At 40.4% G+C, this 22,992-nt stretch overlaps 1 long non-coding RNA gene and 1 pseudogene across 2 annotated transcripts; both read left to right on the forward strand.

Moving 5' to 3' along the window:
* The first annotated feature begins 4,864 nt into the window (after positions 1-4,864).
* LOC149160200 (uncharacterized) lies at positions 4,865-5,951 on the forward strand. The gene is made up of 3 exons (XR_016261202.1): positions 4,865-4,999; positions 5,097-5,151; positions 5,241-5,951. It is a non-coding gene; the product is annotated as an uncharacterized LOC149160200 (long non-coding RNA).
* Positions 5,952-6,716: 765 nt separating this feature from the next.
* Positions 6,717-22,752, forward strand: LOC149160201 (hydroxyproline O-galactosyltransferase GALT5-like; annotated as a pseudogene). The gene is made up of 5 exons (XR_016261353.1): positions 6,717-6,867; positions 7,023-7,308; positions 10,616-10,625; positions 22,187-22,315; positions 22,474-22,752. The product of XR_016261353.1 is annotated as a hydroxyproline O-galactosyltransferase GALT5-like (transcript).
* The last annotated feature ends 240 nt before the right edge of the window (positions 22,753-22,992 follow it).

The raw sequence follows: 22,992 nt of genomic DNA on the forward strand, positions 1-22,992 counted from the left end.
TAAGAAGAATCTGAGTGGTATTAATTTCACTCTCTACAAAGAGAGTGGGATCGAATGAATATGGAATCGATTTGACCACCGGATAAACCAATGTTTCATCAACCTTAGTGATATGCGTGTCACTCTCCATTGGAAGGGTGGGATTAACTGTACCTGGAATTAGCTCAATCACTTTTTCAACTAATGGTAGGTTGGGAAAAAGCATATGGTAACCAGTTGGAAGTTGTTGTTGAGAAACGGTAAGGTTTTCCAACAATTTTTAGGCTTCACCTATGTGAGGGAAAAGGTGATTTTATGACTCCCTTCACACAACCTATAAGGAAACCTAATTTTACCAGGTTTCCTAGGAACCTCGATGGAAGTTGATAAGAATTTTTGGACCAAAATTCTAATACATTTGGAATACTAGGACAATCAATAAAAAGATGGTCACCCTTACAAATCTTGCAAGGTAATTTTGGCTTGTGACGCACTTTAGACGGTTCTTCAACATGTTCCACTCATAGAAATAGTTGGTTGGTTGACTTCTTTCTTACCTTGCTTCCTCTTCTTCTTCTTAGTCACATGGTTACTAGCATCAAGGCCTTTACCAAGCAAAGAAGAATAAATGGAGAAATACATTTTGGGTGAAGAAGGTAAAGGGTCAACAACTGGTTGGTGTTGTTGAGAAGGAGAAATGGGTTGAGGTGAATAACTTGGTTGAGATGGAACAATTTGGGTATTTGGGACTAAATAAGTTGAAAACAACCACATTGGTAAACCTATTGTGAATGTAGGAAGTGACAACGTAGCCATATAAGGAGGACTGACATTTCTAAAGCTAGGAAAAGCACTAGGATTCCTGTTAAAAAGGGTTTCTTTATTGGTAAAGTTCGAAATTACTGCCCTTAGGTTCAAGTTTAGTGAATTTAATTGATAATTTAAACAATATTAGCAATTCAAATTCACAATCCACAATTCACATCTAAAGTTTATAAAAAATAAAAACAATCAAATAACATACGTTAATAAATCTAAGGAATCAAATGACGCAAACAACCTTTTCACAATGAAATCACTATTTGGTGATGAAACCCAACGTTGTAGAGATCAATGTGAAAAGTGAATAGAGATAGAGTAGGTGGAATTTGTTACGATAACTTCACTTATGCCATCTCGAGTGAAGAATACCCTCCAAAAAGGTTCAAGTGAGTCTAGTCAATGTTTGCTCCAAGTATAGCAAGGACTTCCCACCTGCCGTCACCTTGGGTAAAATCCATAAGGTAATGATCTCTAAGGCTACCACATATAATAATTTAACCTGGGGGAACAGTTCCAGATTGGGCGTACACACAAGGGAAAAGTAACAAAGCTCAATTCCCTTGAAGGTTCCTCAACATGATTAATTTGAGGTTTATCCTTCAAGTGACTCCCAAGCACCTTTCGGCATCATTTGTAATGCGTGAAAATCATGCTATCGTAACCAATGAAGTAGGTTCAATCACTTCACTGGGTCCGATATGATCTCGTGCTTAACTCCCTTGTAAGAGGAGCTTCCCAGAGTCAAATTGTAATAGATGGATTTACTCCCTACTGCAATATTCTAGTGTTTGTTTGCAGCTTTGGAAAGTTAACTCACTTCCCTATTCCAAAGCCCTACTATCTGATCTAATGTAGGTGTAATGAGCCCTAGAAATATAAAAATTCTAATTTATTTTATTAGTGTTTCTTTAAGTTTTTGTTTACTCAGTAGGTTGATGGATGAAGTAGGTTCAATCACTTCACTGGGTCCGATATGATCTCGCGCTTAACTCCCTTGTAAGAGGAGATTCCCAGAGTCAAATTGTAATAGATGGATTTACTCCCTACTGCAATATTCTAGTGTTTGTTTGCATCTTCGGAAAGTTAACTCACTTCCCTATTCCAAAGCCCTACTATCTGATCTAATGTAGGTGTAATGAGCCCTAGAAATATAAAAATTCTAATTTATTTTATTAGTGTTTCTTTAAGTTGTTGTTTACTCAGTAGGTTGATGGATGTGAAACCGATGGTGTTATAACCTGACTCAAAACTGAATGCAATTGAATATGATATTGTAATATTTTCACTTCGACGAGTAAGGAAAGAGGTTTCATTTACTTTTCAACAATGCAAGAATCAATGGATCATTTTCAAAATGTAAATCAAAGATAATGCAGAATACGTCATTTTTTTGAAAAATGCAACCTAATTTCCTTAAAATCCAAGCTACAAAATGCAAAATTTAAACCTTAACAACTTCTGGCATACCCAAAATCAAACAATTAATTCCTCCTTCAATAGACACAAGCCATAATTTCAACTTGATGTAATGAATTACGAATCATTGTAAGCAGGAAATTTTGTTACCTTATAAAAAGGAATAACTACTATTCATTTGGACAAAAACAACAAACTTCAAATCAATAGTGGTGCCTTGAAAAATCTTAACTTTTTACCAATAATAATGATCCTTTGAAATCATGAAAAGAAAGAAGTAATTAATCTAATATTTTGACAGAAAAAGGACAAACTCAAACTATCTCAACAATGATCAATCGTTCTTTTGATTATTCAACAATTCACCAGATCAAACCGTGGAGCCTAATTTGCAAAGATAAAGAATTCTTCAAGAATGCAATTGTTGGGTAATTTAGTTGAATGTTAAATTAATTGCATTTATATGTCAATCCGGGTACGTGAGCTTGCGAATTACACTACACCATATGTGCTAGGAGATTAGCTCTCAATATTTATGAAAAACTTAAATGAATTGGAAACTTCAAAAGGGAATTAGATTCATTAGATTATTTAATATAAACTATGAAAGTACTAAGTTTTTGGAAATGAAATTAATGTTAAACTAGAAAAAAAAACATAAATATTATTGATCTAAGAAAACATGAGATTATATCCTATGAAAGCATGGATATTTTGTTCTAAAACTTACAAAATTTAATCTATGGAATCATGAAAATTTTTAATCTAAGAAAGCATGAACATTTAATCTATGGAAAGCATGAGTTTTTAATCTATGATAAGCATAAACAATTAATCTATGTAAAACAAACCATTCATGAGAATATTAAAGAAATACTATTCTCACATACTTCTAAGGGCCCTCCTAAGGACTACAAAGTGTTGAAAACTCAGATCAAGAGAAGATATTTAAATCACCAATTTCATTCAGAGTTGCACCATATTAAAAAAATTACATTCAATGGAAAAAATAGAGTTTTTCTCCTTCAATTAGCAACAACAATTACAAATTATGATCATCTTTGACATCTTTGATCATCCCTCTCGTTGAATAGACTGCAATCTATAGAATTTTGAGACAATTAACAAACTCATAACTTTCTTGCTTGAGTTTTGGTCATGAGATCAAATCAAATAAAATTTCATGGATTTTTGGATCAAAGATCATCCCAGATCTGATCAAACTTATCTCTATGCCACGAATTTGCTAAAGAACAGCTCGTTTAGGCTTTTTTGTTGACTGTGCATTAAATGAAAAATTGAAAATAGTAAATCCACGTAATCTGCAAAATAAGGCTCCAAAGAACTTCGAAAATATCTCAAATGGTAACAAATTTGAGAAAACTGCTCATTGCGAACTTAATTGGGCCTGTTTTGAACAAAACCGATGTATTTTTTCCGAAAGTTGCTTGAATTTCTTAGAAACCGTGTTTGAAGTGGACTGTTAAAAAAAATTGCGCTTTTCCCTTGATCTTTTGTTGGAGGTCCACATGTGCGAGCTGGGTGGAATTTGACCAATACAAATCCATATTGGAGCTTCTAGAAACAATGTCCATGTGTCAGATTTCCTTCTAGAGTGGTGCTACTACCTCAACCATGGAAATAGCTACAAAAATTTGACAAAACTAGAACAACTTGAACTTGCTAAACTGGCATTAGTAAAAGCATGCAAAATTCTTCTTAATTCGTTAAAAATAATGGAAATAATAATAATAAACCATGTAAACATGTATGTGGGAATTTTGTGCATTTATGAATAAATATGATTTAAAATGATGACAATGGGTAAATGGAATGGTGCGAAAATGGATGGTTTCATCAACAAAATTATGACAAATTGGAAGCCCAACGGCAAATCAAAACATTGAGTCAAAATAGAGAGGACTTTTCTAGAATGTAAATATATCTAACTAACCACAGCAATCAAAATTACATGGTCTCAATAAATGAAAAACTCAAATTTAAAAAAAAAATCAAGATTTGCGCAGCCAAATAGTTTGATTCAGTGTGCATACACATTGTTGATGAAAGGTAAGTGCGCAGTGTGATTAATATTTTATATAATCATTAATAAATTACTAAACAGAGTCATAAAATATTTAAAATTTTAATAAAACAAAATAACTATTTAATAGCAAAATTTTGTTTTTAATTACACCATAAGGCATTTCCCTTTGAAAACAACTCCCCTAGCTACCACAATGTACTTGTCTGCAACATAGGATCTTATGTTAGACGATTAAAGAGTCCTCTGCCATAAAATATCTAATATATATATATATATATATATATATATATATATATATATATATATATATATATATATATATATATAATCATTAATAAAATTACTAAACAGAGTCAAAATATTTAAAATTTTAATAAAATAAAATAACTATTTAATAGCAAAATTTTGTTTTTAATTACGCCATAAGTCATTTCCCTTTGAAAAACTCCCCTAGCTGCCACAGTGTACCTGTTTGCAGCATAGGATCTTATGTTAGACGATCAAATAATCCTCCGCCATTAGATTGAAACAGTTATAATGAGCTTCCTCGGTTGGAGAAAATGATAAGTGACACATTTGCATTGCACAACACTGAAATCTCACGGGATTTCTTTATCAAACCACCACGATGCTTATAGGTGGTCACATGCGTCGCTCTACAACTGGTTATCGTTCCTTCACCTTCAAGCACACATAGGTCTCACAAAGTGTTGAATGCTCAGTTACTCGCCACAAGTAGGGTTTTGTGTTTTCCATAACTTCTCTTATGCCAAAAATTGATGATTCTTTTTAATTGTCGTCCACTGAGATTTTTCCTTTGTATCACTGGCAGGTTATCGTATATGGTTGCCGGAATGGTTACAAGAGTCTTGTCTTTTTATTTACATGTGATTAGCAGCAACCTTGAATGCTTGTAGCTATATAATTTTTCTTTTGTTTAATGTGAATTTAAAAGTGTTCTCTCCTCGATAAACAGGTTTTGGTTGGGTCAATGGACAAGCAGCTCTTTCACAGGTATTTCCTATCCCTCCAACAATTAGAATTTTTCTCTAATTTTATAGGGGTTTGGTTGTAGTTAAGATTTATATATGGATGAGATCCCATCTGGCTTTCGAGTGGCCTTCAAGTGTTTACAGGTATTGATTTCCGATGCCCTGGTGTTTCAGGCCATTTCAAGTCCAGTTCTTCTTCGAAAAGATATTAATTGATGACCTTTCGAGTGTTTACAAGTATGGCTTTCCAATGCCCTGGTGGTTCAACCCATTTGAAGTTCAGTTCTTCTCCGAAATGAGATTAACGGATTTGATCTCCAATGGGTTTCTCAATTCAGCAGCAGCAGAGAGGATCTATTTGAGATACTTAGCCTCAAATTCATGCAACTCGTTACAACCCTCATGGAATTGAATTTACCATCAATTGTCACTATCTGCGGGCATGCTTCTGCATGGGGGTTCATTTTCGCATTAGCCCATGACTACATATTCATGAGAAATGATAAATGATTTCTCTATATCAGTGAGGTAGATGTGGGTTTCGTCATTCCTCCCAGTGGCATGTCCATCATCAGGAGTAAGGTCGATTCTCATTAATTGATGGAAATTGTGTTGGGCAGATGCAAGTTCTCTGCTCCCATAGCCTCCAAAGTGAAAAATGGATAAATTGTGTTGGGAATTACTATTGGTGGGTCTGGGACCTTATGTGATTCATTGCTTCACTGTTGCATTGGTGTTGAATCTTATCAAGTTTTCAGTGTACCTTCTATGTGATTTATGAATTAATTAGGTTTTAAACTAGATTATTCAGAAACCCTTTAAAAATTCGGAAAATTAAAATAGACAGCAATTCAAACTTATCCAATCTTGAACTATAAATTCAATCTCTATATACCTAGCTTCTAGGGATGAAGCTCAATAATTTCTCTCTATCCCTCTCCCACAATATTATCTCTGATATCATAGCATGTATACCATGTTGCATAATGCCGAAAGTAGAATTTCATCCAGGAAGGATTTGGATATCGTATTGTTCCAGAGGAGGAACTATTGTACCCCAATTCCCTCTAAGAGCTTTAATGTTAAGACACCAGAGTATTGGGATACAATAAATGCATAGAAAATCTTTGAGGAACTTCAATTTATTCATGCCTTTGAGATCAGTTTTTGTTTCACCTATCATTCATAACCCTGCACAGTCAACAAAGAAATGATGCATGGCCTAATATTTTAAGGAATCATGCTTGAAACTTTTTGTGTGGGAAATTTTTTTTTTTTTGTATTTACCATTGATATGTAACTTAAAATTGACGCAAAATGTAATTTGACTGGGATTTGGAGGTTGTATTTGACCAATTTTGTGCATTTTGACAGTTTACAAACTTCCCAAATGTGAAAAGTGGCTTACTGATAATTATGATAAGAAAGAAGAAAAGGATACATGGTAGATGAATCATTTGATGGGGCGTGCAAAGAAGTTGTTATCAATTGATTAGCCATATCAATTTGTGGAGGGAAAATTATTTTTTCTTACATTAAGTGTAGGTTTGGAAGGTTATCATGTGAATGTGGACGGGAGGCATGTGACCTCTTTTTCTTATCGAACAATGAGTTGAAGAACCCTTTAGAGTACAATATTTTCTTTTATATCATCTCCACGTTCTTGTCCATGTTAAACGAGTGTTGCACAATAATTTTTTTCAAATTCAAGAAACTTTATGGCATTAATATAACTTAATGTATGCACTAAATTTATACGTCGTTAGACCAGGGATTTTTTCTTGAACATGCAACTGGATTCTCTGTAAATGGTGACATTGATGTGCATGCAGTTGTTGTTGCTTCCTTTCCTGTCTCACATCCAATATTTTCACCTCAAAGACTTCTAGACATGTCAAAAAAATGGAGAGCTCCACCTTTTCCAGAAGGCCCTGTGGATCTTTTCATTTGGATACTCTCTACAGGAAACCACTTTTCAGATCGAATGACTGTCAGAAAAACATGGATTCAGTCTAAAATTGTTAGATCATCAAATGTTGTGGCCTGTTTTTTGTTTCCTTGGTAAGTTACTGTACATTTCTTTTTGGTAGATTCTTTTTTAAAAGAGTTAATAGAGTGATGGAATGATGAAATTAATTGTCATTTAATTGTCTTTGTTGAACTTCACTACATATCAATATTATTAAGAGGAAATACTATGACATAGGGGAATATTATTTATCATCAAAGAAGATAATTGTCTTAAGATGATGCATAAGACACGGAACCAAGAGAAAACACAGAATATCCAACTAATTTTAATAGTAGCAAATGGGGAACCTTACTCACAACAACATTTGTAAATGAAGGAAAGATAGGTATAGAGAGGATTTCATAGAATACCAAAGAGATATTTTCTAACGAGCATCTCCTTGAAGGAACCTACCAACTTGATGAGCCCAAATTTTTGGTACAATTTGGGCTCATATTGGCCTACTTACCTTGCTCAACCATTCATCTTTTATCACTTATGCATTCATTTCTTAGTATATTCGTGTTGTTTGTAGGAAGAAGGGCAGACATTATATCTATGTGGCTAATACATGATGATTTCAGGTTTTTGGCATTAAAGAGAGCAAAAGATCACGCAAAAGGAGACAAAGAGACAACAAAGGTGACATTTCGGGTTCATAGGGAGGTTATCCACGGTCTTGATGACCTTCCTCGTGATTTTCACCTTAACTCCGAGCTCCAACAGCTCTCCCCACCGAGCTTAGAGGCAGCCAACACGTTCTACAGGATCAGCAGTCTTACAGCAGTTTGGCTTTCAGTTGGACAGCCAAGCTCCATGAATGGAGGAAGCCAGCTTGATCTTCATTTTGTATAAATATGAAGGTCGTAGCCTTTGTTAGGAGCTTTTTGAACTTTTGGATTGATATTGTAATTTCTGAGCACAGCTCGGTGTTTGTTCTTGTAAGCCAGTTTTGGCATGACATTAGACTTTTGATTATGAATAAAGGCAAGCAGATTTGGATCTAATTCTGAGATTTTAAGGGAGCTATAGCTCTCAGGTTAGGGCCCAACCTGAGAGCAATAGATCTCCTCTTCTTGTAGTGTTATTTGCCTTTCTTCCCAGCACTTTGTTTCCTTGTTTGATATGCATTTCAAGAACACAGTCTGCTGATTTGATTTCTTTAATGAGATTGAGTAGGATTAGCTTATGGTTAAATCACTTTCAGTTGCTTAGATCAGAATAGGAGGTTTGTAATCCACTGGAGCTCCAAGAAAAGGTTGTTAGTGCCTTCACTGCCATCTCTGTTTAGGGATTGGGGTGCAGTCTATACCAACCACCAAAAAAAACGCAGTCTTTTTCCACTTTTATGCAAGCTGCAACACAATCGTTTTAATCGGGGATCCTTCCATGCATTTTGCTCTTGAGCCATACTTCTTCATTACAATTCCATGCATGACTTTTCTTCATGATTTACATTGCTGTTCATTGGTTTAATAGCACAGGTAGCACAGGTTAAGGGATTCTCGTTTTTGGTGCAAGACATAAGTAATTTGTTTTATTTACACTGCTCGATATCATTCCACTTCCTTCTTCTTCTTCTTAAACTCGCCTCAAGCCACCTACTCGACCTCTGTTCAGCTCGTTTACCTTCCAACTCATCCATTGCCACGTAGCTTCATCTTTTTGACCTTTCGTTGTTTTCCATCCTTCTATCCACCAACCAACTTCGTGCACTCTTTCTCCATCCTGTTTCTCTGCCCCTGAGTCATCACAAGCTCCATCTCCACCTTACCTATCCACCCATACCATTCCATCACTTCACCATCACCCAAAACTTCCACTTACAGCACATCCTGTAGAAGTTAGCAGACTTCCTGTAGAATTCCTTAGTTTCCTGTAGGATCCCCTGCAGACATCCTGTAGAAGCCTGCAAACTTGGTTGTCGAGCATCTGAACGTTGTAGACTTCTGTGGACTGATGCTAGGGACCCTCTGGGACCTCTCCTAGCCATCCTGACCTTTCCCAAGCTTTCTCTCCCTTCGCACCACCTCTGCACAGCCAAACCCTAATAAGAAACAAAACCATAATCACTCCATCCATTTAAGCAAAAATACAAAAACAATGTTCTTTTCAATGGAAGTAGTTTGAGTTCATGCATTTCACATCATTAGAAGTAATGGCATCCTTTTTAGACATTTGCACTTTCACTATTGCATCATAGAGGTCAAACTAGTCAAATTAGGGTTTACTAGGGTTTCATGTTTCGGTTGGCTTTCAGTTCATTTTTTGCAAAGTAGATCAATTTCCCTTGAGATAGCCTTCGTCCATCATTTAGAAAGCTTCTTCTGAGAGCATATAGAAGTTGGCTTGAGCCCTAGCGGACTTGTGCCAGCTGACCAAGTGACAGCTGCGACAAGAGCTAGTACTTGTGCATACAGCACCGTCGCTTCCAAGTTTGTACGAACTACCGGGTTGATAAAATTAGAGATAGGAAGCTCCAGGAGTTGTAGCATTATTGCTACAATACTGGAGCCCACCATCTTTTTGGCGCCGTTTCCGGGGAAGCGTCAAAGTATTAGTAATTGTTGCTTTTCTTCTATTTTCTTACTCTTGCCTTCTGCTAAGTAGTTTATTTCATTTCCATTCTGCAAAAGTAGCATAGACATTTCCTGCTTTCATAGATTAGCATTTCCTGCTTTCATAGATTAGCATTTCCTGCTTTCATAGACTAGCATTTCATTTCTGCAAGCGTAGACTAGTGTTTCAATTTTGCAAGCGTAGACTAGCATTTCCATTCCTGCAATTTCATTTGAGCAAATTAGATTAGTTCTTTCCTGCTTTCAGTTTAATTATGCATCTTTATAGTTAGTTGTAGATCAATCTGTTTCAGTTTTGCAAGTACCAAAGAAGAAAAAAGCAAAAACAATAAAAAAGGAAAGTCTTTTCCATTTCATGCCTCGTAGGAACCGAGATAAATCAGGCAAATTCCTACCCAACACCCCCACCACTCACTGAGTCACCCTTCTCTCTTCTTTGGTGACAGTGATCCAAAAGAACCTATAGGTGAACATCCCGAGATATACGAAGATCCTATAGCAGAAGAAGGATTAGAGACCACTCCATCTGAAGCTATGGCTGACAATAGAAGAGAGGATGAGAGAATAGAAGGTGCCTTCCCCATCCGAGAGACCAATGGAGGGATGAAAATGAAGAACATTAGCCCCTCCGCCTTACCTCACTTCCATGGACTGACTACTGAATATCCTGATACCTTCCTGTTTGAGTTTGCTGTCCTTTGTAAAACCTATGACTATACTGAAGATGAGCAAAAGCTGAAACTCTTCCCTTCAACTCTTAAGGATGCAGCATTACACTAGTTCATGGGCTTACCTGGGAATAGTATCACCACTTGGGCTCAGATGTAGCAAGCTTTCAATACCAAGTACAGGGATTATTGTAGGTCTAAGGAAACCAAGGGAGAAATCTTTCGGATGGCCATGGGAAATGATGAGTCCTTAGAGGATTATGAGGAGAGGTTCCAACTTAGCTATAAGCGGGCCAGGTGCACACTTGACCCTGAATCCCTCAAGTTGGTCCTGCTCCGAGGAGTCCCTGAAGACCTGTTAGATACCCTTCACATGTTAGCTGGGGGGGACATTTACCAGCTGCCTTACGAGGACATCAAGACTGTGTTTAGAAATCACTCCAAGGAAGCTCGGAAACGAGGTAGAGGAAACCTCCTCTCAACTAGTGCCCCTTTCTCCAAACATGAGCTTGCAAATCAATTAGAAGATCTTAAGAGTGAGGTGAGACAGACCATTGCCATGCAGCTGGACACATTCAGGATCCAGCAGAAGAAAGAGGAAGCTGAGAGAGCCTTGGCTGTCTTCTGCCCTAGGTGCACAAGGAGACACCCTAAGAACGAATGCCCATTGCATTCGGTTGAAGTATGTTTCGTTTGTGAGGAGGACCATCCCACAAATCAGTGTCCAACCTTACCTGGGTTTAAAGCCATGTACCAAGGGACAGAAGCTCCCACTGAACCTCTCTATTACCTCAACCAAAGGAGGCCACAAGGATCTAGACCTTATCAGCAGGGAATGCAAGGGGCACCTCAAGCTTATTACAGCCCCAACCAATCGACTCCTATGCCTTCCTGGGGTCCCCCACCTCATCCTTCCTGGTCCATGCCTCCTCCATGGTCTTATCCACCTCAGTACCCTACTCAACCTACTTCTCATTCATATCATTCACATGCCCAGCCACAGCCTCAGTGGAATGCACCTCAGTCGGGGTGGAGGCCCCAGTACAATACTCCTCCCGCCATTTTGCCTCCACCACCAGTTCAACCTCAGACATTACCTCCTGCTCCTCCAAGGCAACCTCAAATGCCTACTCAACCGAACCCGAACCCCAACAATAGACAGGCCCAGCAGGTATACACTGGGGAAACATCATGCCCTACCTATGCTGTGGAGATCCAGGAGATCAATCTTCGATTTGGAAAGACTCTACCAGATCGCCAACCTCCTCCCCCAGAGGATGAGGAAGATAAACAGGAAAGTGAACCAAAGGCTATTCCACCCTTTCCTGAGAGACTAACAGCCACCACACAACCCAACCTAGAGGAGGATGAGATTCTGGGTGAGCTCAAGCAGTTGTGTGTAAAAATACCACTTCTCCAAGCCATCAAGGATGTGCCAATATACAACAAACTGGTTAAGGAAAAGTGTTTCAAACACCCAGGCAGGCGGAAGAAAGATGCTTCAACCATCAATGTCATAGGACGATTGTCTGACCTTATGTTAGGACAAGTCATCTGCCCAAAGTACCTAGATCCTGGAAGTCCTGTAGTAGATGTCCACATCAATGGCACCATCATACCTCACATCTTGATTGATCTGGGGGCTGCCATTAATGTGATGACCAGGGATACCATGCTCAAACTCAATCTTCAGGGTTCCTTGAGGAAGACCTCGACAGTACTGCAATTAGCAGATCGCTCCACTGTGACTCCCGAAGGGATTGTGGAGGATGTCTTGGTCTCTATCGACTCTTGGGAATACCCTGCAGATTTCTTGGTTCTGCAACCCAAGGCAAAGCTTACTGGGTATCCTCTCATTTTTGGAAGGCCTTGGTTAGCCACTGCAGATGCTTACATAAGTTGCTGTGCAGGAAATATGACCATCAAAAATGGTCCTATGTCCAAACAGCTAGTCCTATACCCTCCTGCCCAACCCTCCTTAGAGCATGACTTACCACTCTGGTTAGAGGAAGGAGAGGAAGACAAGGTGTACTCAGCACCTCTGTGCACCTTAGATACCACTAGAAGAGACCCCCCAACCGAGGATGACTTGATCGAGACCTTGATCCAGAATCCACCTTCTAGTGCACTATCCTTAGAGAAATTGGTGGAGGATGCCCAAGCTAGCACCTTAGTGGATCTTTGTACAACCAACCCTGTCACTCCCAGAGTCAAGAATGTGGAGTTCGGCCCTGAGAGAACGTTGAAGATCAGCTCCTCCCTATCTCCTTCCCAGGAAAAGGAGCTGTGTAGCCTGTTGGCCAGTCACCTAGATGCTTTTGCTTGGAGCTACAAGGAGATGAAAGGAGTCCATCCTTCGGTCTGTACCCATCACATATACATCAAAGAGGATTGTAAGCCGGTTAGGCAACCCCAGAGGAGAATGAATCCAGCCCTTAAGGACATTGTCAAGGAAGAATTGCAAAAACTGTTGGATGCTGGATTCATCTACCCCATCTCAGATAGTGAATGGGTGTCCCCTCTGGTGTTGGTTCCCAAGAAAAATGGGAAATGGAGAATCTTTGTGGACTACCGAGAACTGAACAAAGCTACCAAGAAAGACAATTTCCCTCTACCTTTCATAGATCAAGTGTTGGATGGATTGGCAGGAAAGAAGTTCTTCTCTTTCCTGGATGGGTTTAGCAGGTACAACCAAATCCAAATCAGCCCGGAAGACCAAGATAAGACCACCTTCACTTGTCCTTGGGGCACCTTTGCCTACCAAGTCCTTCCCTTTGGGCTATGCAATGCTCCTGCTACCTTCCAGAGAGTTGTCTTAAGCATCTTCTCGGAGCTGGTCCATGATGCAGTGGAAATCTATATGGATGACTTTACTCCTTATGGGGCCAACTTCCAGGAAGCATTGTCCAATCTGGGAAAAGTCCTAACCAAATGCATTGAGATGAACCTGTCCCTTAGTCTTGAAAAATGTGAATTCCTAATGACTGAATGGACCGTGCTAGGCCATACCATTTCTTGCCAAGGGTTGCAGGTGGATCCTAACAAAATTGCTCTCATCAAGAAGGTTCCACCTCCTCAAAAGGTAAGGGATGTTCGGAGTTTCTTGGGATTAGCAGGATATTACCGGAGATTCATTAAAGACTTCAGCAAGCTAGCCTCACCATTGTTTGGCCTGTTGGCAAAAGATGTGGAGTTTAAATGGACTGACGATTGTCAGAGGGCTTTAAATGAATTGAAGGACAAGTTGGTGTCAGCCCCAATTCTGAGAGGTCCAAACTGGGCCCTACCTTTCCACATCCACACTGATGCCTCGAACAAAGCCATAGGTGCAGCTTTAGGACAAGTTGAGCAAAAACTTCCATATGCCATTTACTTTGTTAGCAAAAACTTGTCCAAAGCTGAGCTGAATTACACTGTAACCGAGAAAGAATTCTTGGCTGTGGTCCATGCACTGAACAAGTTCCGACATTATATTACTGGCTATCAAACCTTTGTACATACAGACCATGCTGCAATTAGATATTTAATGAATAAACTAGATGTGAATGCTCGTATTATTAGATGGTTACTTTTATTGCAGCAGTTTGATTTGACCATTGTTGACAAACCAGGTAGAGAAAATGTTGTTGCTGACTTTTTATCTAGATTGGATTTGTCTGCAGATGAGGATGGGACGGTGGATGACCAGATGCCCGATGAACATCTGTTTGCTATTTCAGTACTCTCTCCATGGTTTGCTGATATAGCAAACTACCTTGTTTCAGCACAGTTCCCTCCGCACCTATCTTTAAGAGAGAAGAGCAGAATCATCAGAAAAAGTGCCTCATTTACTTGGATCGGGGGCAATCTGTTCAAGCTTGGCCCCGATCAGATCTTAAGGCGTTGTGTAAGGGAGGAGGAAGTCTTTGATATCCTCCTCACTTGTCATGATGGGCCTTGTGGAGGACACTTTGCAGCAAAGAGAACTGCCTTCAAAATCCTACAGGCAGGCTACTATTGGCCCACACTTCATCAAGATGTCAGAAGATATGTCAGCCAGTGTGACCAATGCCAAAGAATGGGGAAACCGACCCAAAGGGATGAGATGCCTCTCCAACCTCAAGTGACTCTTGAGCCATTTGAGAAGTGGGGTATGGACTTTGTGGGCCCAATCAACCCTCCTTCGAGGCAAAGGTCTTACATCATTGTGTGCACTGACTACCTGACAAAGTGGGCAGAGACCAAAGCAATCAAAGCAGCAACAGAAGAAAAGGTGGCCGAGTTCCTAAGAGAAAACATCTTCTATAAGTTTGGCTATCCAAGAGAGCTGGTCACCGATCAAGGGAGCCAATTCACCTCCAACCTGGTTGAAGATCTACTAGCTCATCACAAGATCAAGCATAGGACTTCCACCCCCTATCATCCTCAAGCAAATGGGCAGGTGGAAGTCACCAATAGAGCATTAGAGGGGATCTTGACTAAGGTGGTGAGCAGCAGCAGAAAGGACTGGGCAGATCGCCTGGTTGAAGCCACATGGGCTTACAACACCACTTGGAATACCACCACCGGCTTCACACCTTATGAGCTGGTCTATGGGAAGAAAGCTTTGCTGTCCATTGAGTTTGAATACAACACTTTGAGGATGGCAGCTCAGCTGGACCTAGATCTCAGCCATGCACAACAAGAAAGGATATTGCAGCTGAATGGACTGGATGAGCACCGAATGCAGGCCCTCCTTCACTCAGAAGTAGTTCAACTTCAGAGAAAGGTGTGGCATGACCAACATCTCCATGACAAGCAATTTCAGCCGGGAGATTGGGCTTTGTTGTATGACTCCAGATACAAAGATTTCAAGGGGAAGCTGAGAACCAGATGGCTAGGGCCATATTCAGTGGAAAAATGTCATGACAATGGATCTGTTCTTATTCGGACCATTGATGAGGAAGCCATCCCCATGCTTGTCAATGGGCATCGATTGAAGATCTACAGGAAGCCTCCCTCAAGACAAGAGTTCATCAAAACTATGGAGAAGGCAGTGTTGGTCATAGAGAAGGGTTCTGCCTCTGCTTTGGGCATACCCTGAAGAATCTAAAAAAAAAAAAACATAAATAATAAAGATCCTTGGGTGAAAACATTTCTGAGGCGCCCAAGGCAGGTGGTAGGGGTGAAAACCTCATTGAGGCGCCCCTATTGTCTTTCAAAAAAAAAAAAAAAAGAGATTGGAAAAATATCCTTGAGTGAAAACCTCTTTGAGGCACTTAAGGCAGATGGCAAGGGTGAAAACCTCATTGAGGCGCCCCTGTTATCTTTCAAAAAAAAAAAAAAAGAGAAAAAAAAAAAACAAGGTCAGCAGATTCATTATGTAAAATTGCATGCAGGTGTTCTATGGAGGAGAGGAAGCCTCTCAACTCAAAGTCAAGGGTCCTCATCATGCAGTCAGGACACCTCACCAGCACCTCCCCCAAGAATACTCATTTTCTCCAAGGTATGTGCAATTTTATTACAGCTTGAGTCTTCTACAGGAAGACGCAGATTTTCTACAGGAAGATGCAGACTTTCTACAGGAAGATGCAGATTTTCTACAGGAAGGTGCAGACTCTCTACAGGAGCGCAACCTTTCTACAGGAAGCTCTATATTTCTATAGGAAACTTCCTGTAGAAGCTCAGAACAGGCCAGAATTCATTTCATGAGGAGATCTAACGGCTAAGGATCGGTTTGGACGCATGCAAGCCACTGTTGTCACCCTTGCACATTGCTGTTATCTTGTTCCACCATCCTTGTCGACATGCAACAAAGTTACCTGCACCAGCAAAGCAGATCGATGAGTCTCGAGAAAAAGCAAATTGTAAATGGAAAAAACGCTAGAGATATCACACCATGTGCATCCCAGTCATCCATAAGCTCCGGGAGCGTGACCATGAGGCCATCCATCGTCGTGCAGCATGCACCCAAGGAGGAAAAATTGTTCCAAGACATCCCGCGGGAGTCCTGTAACAGTTAAGCCTGCTAGAGTGGATACCATTCACAGTGCAGGCCATATGCAATGAAACATGGGCGCATGCAACTAAAGCATCCCATCCATCGTTGGCAGCTCGTGAACATGGACCTCCGGGCCTGTGTAAGTTCGCCAGCAGCAGGAAAATCGACTTATCAGCGTCCAAAGAACCGAAACATCGTGTGCAGCCGCGCAGGTAAGTGTCTCGACCCTTCCTTCCATCAGATTGCATGAATGTTACTTTGATTGATTGCAAAGTGTAAAGGTGAATGGGTTGAGCGGCCGTATGGTCATTTGACCGGCCATGTCGGCCAGTTAATGGTCTAGTTGGATGCGAGGGTGGCGGCCATGACAAAAAGAATAGCAGCACGCACGTGAGAGCAATCCCGTCGAAAAAAACGAGTTTAACCGAAGAGGCGGCGGCAAATCTGCGGGAATTGATGCAGCAGCGAGTGAACGCGCAGTTGAATGATGGGATGACGTCACCCAACGGTCCGGCGGGGACAGCTCACCCCCGCGCCACGGATTCCACCGAATTCAAAATCTAATCGGCTAGATTGCACTCATGCATTTATCAACCACCGTTTTGAACTCGAGCGGCTATCCTGATCCTTCTGCAGTTTGATACGCCGAGCCTTTGGCTATCAGAACGATTGAGAAGCACACCCAAGGCGCAGACCGACTGCAGTCTCTCCCGAAAATCGTGCACTGCATTCTACAGGAACGCTGTCATTCTACAGGAACGCTGTCATCCTACAGGAACGCAGTTTCTACAGGAAAGCGGGTGCCTCACGTAAAAAAGGTGGCCAATTAAAAAGGTAACCCTGAACTCTTCATGCAACTGGTTATTAAAGGTGGCAGGATTGTCTTCCACAGTCTGGTCATAGAAAAACGGTGAAATTGTTGTATGTTGTGCCTATACTGTCATTCTACAGGATGTCGAGTAATTAAACTGTGTTAAGTTCCTCAGGGATAAGTTTTGTGGATTATGTGCATGACATTCTACGCTCTGTCTCAGTAAACCAAATTTCTTCCACAATCACCACCTCTGGTTAAGGAAGCTGTTTTTATCATGCCAGGTCGGTTTATTAGACGAGAACCCACTGATTCCACCAAGTTAAGGGAAAACCAGGAAGTGGTGGAGCTCTTCACACGGGTTCAATGGATATCTTTTTGTGACAAATTGCAGGGGTACGATGATGAAGTGGCAGAAGAATTTTTGCAGGCTCTGAAGCCGAAATCCAAGACACTGGCCACAGTGAACTTCAGGGGTCTAAGCCTCAAGCTCACCCCGCAATATATCAGTCAAATTACTGAGCTTCCGATGGGTTTGCCATGGGATAAGGAAGAAAGGAAGTTGAGCCAGCAGGCCAAGAAAGAATTCTTTCCACCGGAGGAGGAATTCTCGGAGGACAAAAATGGGGTGCGAAGAACCAGCTTGCTGCCACCATGGAATGAAGTTAGCTTGCAAATCATGAAGTATATAACCTGTGAAGGCCGTTTTAGCATCGTGTACGCATATCACTTTCGGTTGCTCACTGAATTGAGGCACCGGATTGATCTTCCTGTAGAAGAGAAACTGAGCATTCCTTATTTCTTGCTACAGTCCCTAATTGAGTGTGCCACAAAATTAAAAGAGGGCATACCATATTAGGTAGCCCACCATGGGTTGATCAAACTTCTTGTGGAGGATGCGCTTCATTCATATAAGGTTCCCCTCTCATGGGAATCGTTCAGGAATTTGACAAGAGATGGAGACATAAAAATGCTGATTGAAGAACCGGGTTCCTCCAGCAGTGAGGAAAAAGAAGTAGTGGCCGAGGGAAAGAAAGAAAAAGGTCAGAAGACCCCGACCACAGTGCAGAAGAAAGAACAAAAGAAGAAGCATGAGGAAAAGGATGACAAAGGAAAAGGTGACACACCCATCTTGTCAGCAAGAGAAAAGAGGTTGAAGAGCAGAACGGACAAAGCTGAGGTGGTCCACATCAGCCCAAGTACCTCATCAGCACCTGCAACCAAACCAAAAAGTAAAACCCATGCAGCAAAGCAAGCAAAGGTGGTGACACCCGTGTCTACAGGAAAGCAGAAACAGGCTTCTACAGGAAGCCCGAAAATCATTGAAAAAGAGGCTTCTACAGGAAGCCCGAGAGTGGCTAAAACAGGGTCTTCTACAGGAAACCCAAAATTGGTAAAGAAAGGGTCTTCTACAGAAGGCCCGGAAGTGGGTAAAGCAGGGTCTTCTACAGGAAGCCCGAAATTAGAAAAGAAGGGGCCCTCTACAGGGAGCCCTGAGAAAGCAAAACGCAAGAGAGAGAAGGCTGGCATTCTGGAAAAGGAGGCAGCAGCTACACTGGTTTCCCTCAGTACACCTCCAAAGCCGAAGGAGAAGAGAGAGAGGTAGATCCCTCTACCTTTTGAAGCCAGGAGAAGTAAGAGAATAAACACGGGCAAGCCGCAGCCTCCACCCATCAGCCAAACCATTTTAGGGGGTGTCCCTACTTCACCCAGTGAAAGATCCCCCTCTAAAACATCAGCCACCCCCGAGAGGGGAAGCCCAAAAATAACTTCCTGGACACGAAGGATAGGCCAATCGGCTTCCGAAGCCCGGCTCAAGGAAACAGGAAAGGGGGAGGAAGCGCCACCCTCGTCACCACCGGGGGCAGAAGAGGCAGGGCCACCAAGAACAGGAAAGGAAGAGCATGCTCCGGGCCCTACTTCTCGGCCAAGGACAAGGAGCTGGAGCAAAGTTGCTCAAGGATGAGCAAATATTTTAGCTGGGGGGTGATGATGAGCCCCAATTTTTGGTACAATTTGGGCTCATATTGGCCTACTTACCTTGCTCAACCATTCATCTTTTATCACTTATGCATTCATTTCTTAGTATATTCGTGTTGTTTGTAGGAAGAAGGGCAGACATTATATCTATGTGGCTAATACATGATGATTTCAGGTTTTTGGCATTAAAGAGAGCAAAAGATCACGCAAAAGGAGACAAGGAAACAACAAAGGTGACATTGTGGGTTCATAGGGAGGTTGTCCATGGTCTTGATGACCTTCCTCGTGATTTTCACCTTAACTCCGAGCTCCAACAACTCTCCCCACCGAGCTTAGAGGCAGCCAACACGTTCTACAGGATCAGCAGTCTTACAGCAGTTTGACTTTCAGTTGGACAGCCAAGCTCCATGAATGGAGGAAGCCAGCTTGATCTTCATTTTGTATAAATATGAAGGCCGTAGCCTTTGTTAGGAGCTTTTTGAACTTTTGGATTGATATTGTAATTTCTGAGCACAGCTCGGTGTTTGTTCTTGTAAGCCAGTTTTGGCATGACATTAGACTTTTGATTATGAATAAAGGCAAGCAGATTTGGATCTAATTCTGAGATTTTAAGGGAGCTATAGCTCTCAGGTTAGGGCCCAACCTGAGAGCAATAGATCTCCTCTTCTTGTAGTGTTATTTTCCTTTCTTCCCAACACTTTGTTTCCTTGTTTGATATGCATTTCAAGAACACAGTCTGCTGATTTGATTTCTTTAATGAGATTGAGTAGGATTAGCTTATGGTTAAATCACTTTCAGTTGCTTAGATCAGAATAGGAGGTTTGTAATCCACTGGAGCTCCAAGAAAAGGTTGTTAGTGCCTTCACTGCCATCTCTGTTTATGGATTGGGGTGCAGTCTATACCAACCACCAAAAAAAACGCAGTCTTTTTCCACTTTTATGCAAGCTACAACACAGTCGTTTTAATCGGGGATCCTTCCATGCATTTTGCTCTTGAGCCATACTTCTTCATTACAATTCCATGCATGACTTTTCTTCATGATTTACATTGTTGTTCATTGGTTTAATAGCACAGGTAGCACAGGTTAAGGGATTCTCGTTTTTGGTGCAAGACATAAGTAATTTGTTTTATTTACACTGCTCGATATCATTCCACTTCCTTCTTCTTCTTCTTAACCTCGCCTCAAGCCACCTACTCGACCTCTGTTCAGCTCGTTTACCTTCCAACTCATCCATTGCCACGTAGCTTCATCTTTTTGACCTTTCGTTGTTTTCCATCCTTCTATCCACCAACCAACTTCGTGCACTCTTTCTCCATCCTGTTTCTCTGCCCCTGAGTCATCACAAGCTCCATCTCCACCTTACCTATCCACCCATACCGTTCCATCACTTCACCATCACCCAAAACTTCCACTTACAGCACATCCTGTAGAAGTTAGCAGACTTCCTGTAGAATTCCTTAGTTTCCTGTAGGATCCCCTGCAGACATCCTGTAGAAGCCTGCAAACTTGGTTGCCGAGCATCTGAACGTTGTAGACTTCTGTGGACTGATGCTAGGGACCCTCTGGGACCTCTCCTAGCCATCCTGACCTTTCCCAAGCTTTCTCTCCCTTCGCACCACCTCTGCACAGCCAAACCCTAATAAGAAACAAAACCATAATCACTCCATCCATTTAAGCAAAAATACAAAAACAATGTTCTTTTCAATGGAAGTAGTTTGAATTCATGCATTCCACATCATTAGAAGTAATGGCATCCTTTTTAGACATTTGCACTTTCACTATTGCATCATAGAGGTCAAACTAGTCAAATTAGGGTTTACTAGGGTTTCATGTTTCGGTTGGCTTTCAGTTCATTTTTTGCAAAGTAGATCAATTTCCCTTGAGATAGCCTTCGTCCATCATTTAGAAAGCTTCTTCTGAGAGCATATAGAAGTTGGCTTGAGCCCTAGCGGACTTGTGCCAGCTGACCAAGTGACAGCTGCGACAAGAGCTAGTACTTGTGCATACAGCACCGTCGCTTCCAAGTTTGTACGAACTACCGGGTCGATAAAATTAGAGATAGGAAGCTCCAGGAGTTGTAGCATTATTGCTACAATACTGGAGCCCACCACAACTCCCAAGATATCGATTATAACAAATGAATCTTTGAGCATATCTTTCTCTTTTATACTGGAATGCTTCCTGTCACTTCTTTGTTCTGTTTTTTTATTTGGTTACAATGTTGTCTCTCCTATATTATTTCAAACTAAGAGGTTTCCATTATTGGCTTATAGGATGTTGCTAGCCATTATGAAAAGATGCTCCTATTTGTGGAACATGTCAGCCTGTGTTTGAAACTGTGTCATGGTACCACTGCTCCAAGTTTTTGCCAGACCACAACCCAGTGGACAAATTTGTGTCACTTATGCAAGCACATTATTCATAATTAACTAAAAACACACTCTTAACCAAGTTAAAGTCAGATATGAGCAAGCCCTAGAAAAGCATTTACACCCAACCATAGTATGATCTATGATAGGCAAGGATGGGAACATGAGTAATAATTTAAGGAGTGGTACTACTAAACTCTTTGCTTCTCATGATTTGAACTTCAAGCATGGATGATTGGATGGTGATCTCATGATGGCCCTTGCATTCTTTATCCTCACTTTCATATTAATTTGGTCCATTCTAACTACAATACCAACATGGCACATATCACTTATATAATCATGTGATGTGATCTATGCTAAGTTACTAACTAAACACATGGAATTGATCAAATAGTTAAATTCTATATATTTCTTTTACAGAGAGTAATGGGGTCATAACAAGAAAACCATTTTTTGGTTTCTTATTGAAAACTAACTTTACCGAACCTGGTAGGAATTTTGATCATATTGTATTTATTATTAACACTAAATTTCATCCACCATTACAGAATGCAAGGAAGGAAATAAACACACAATTAAAGAAGGAAGCATATTTTAATGATGATATGGTTATTGTGTTGTTCATGGACAATTATGAGCTCGTAGTTTTGAAGACTCTTGCAATATGTGAATATGGTGTAAGTGATTTTCCTAGTTGTGGTGACTTGTCTATTGTTGTATTGTTTCACATTACTTGTCTTTTAAAATGCATGGCTATAGTTAGTGCTATAAAAAATTAAAGTTATGAATTCCCTTCTTTTTAAGTATGTCAATTGATATTTCCAATTGGATGCAGGTTTGGAGGTTATCTGCTAAATATGTTATGAAATGCGATGATGATAATTTTGTAAGAATTGATGTTGTACTTAAGGAAGTTAATAGATTATCTCATGGAAAACCTTTGTACATTGGCAACCTGAATTACTTTCACAAGCCCCTCAAAGTAGGGAAATGGGCTGTCACATATGAGGTATTGAATTGTTTTGAAATTATCCTATGTTTGGTAATCAATTAATTTTTGATGATTGGGATGTTTCTCGAGTAGTTACAAATAAAATGTTTTGTTTGGAAAATTGTAGGCATTTGTCTGTGCTTCAGAGAATTTATATATTAGTGTTTTAGGGTTAGTTGATTGTTTTAGCACATTTAGAGTCGGACAAATTGTATAGCAGCTATTTAACTAAAGTCTTTGGTTTCCCTATTTTTTCATGGATTATAAGAATTATTTTGATCACACATTGTTCTCTCAACATGGTATTCTGAAGTTAAAAAGTTGCACTTATTGATCATTGGATGATTTTTTCTATTTTTTTAT

Source organism: Pinus tabuliformis, chromosome 5_2, assembly GCF_031772625.1.
Source record: "Pinus tabuliformis cultivar Carrire ecotype Pingquan chromosome 5_2, CPIR1, whole genome shotgun sequence".
Taxonomy (NCBI): Eukaryota; Viridiplantae; Streptophyta; class Pinopsida; order Pinales; family Pinaceae; genus Pinus; species Pinus tabuliformis.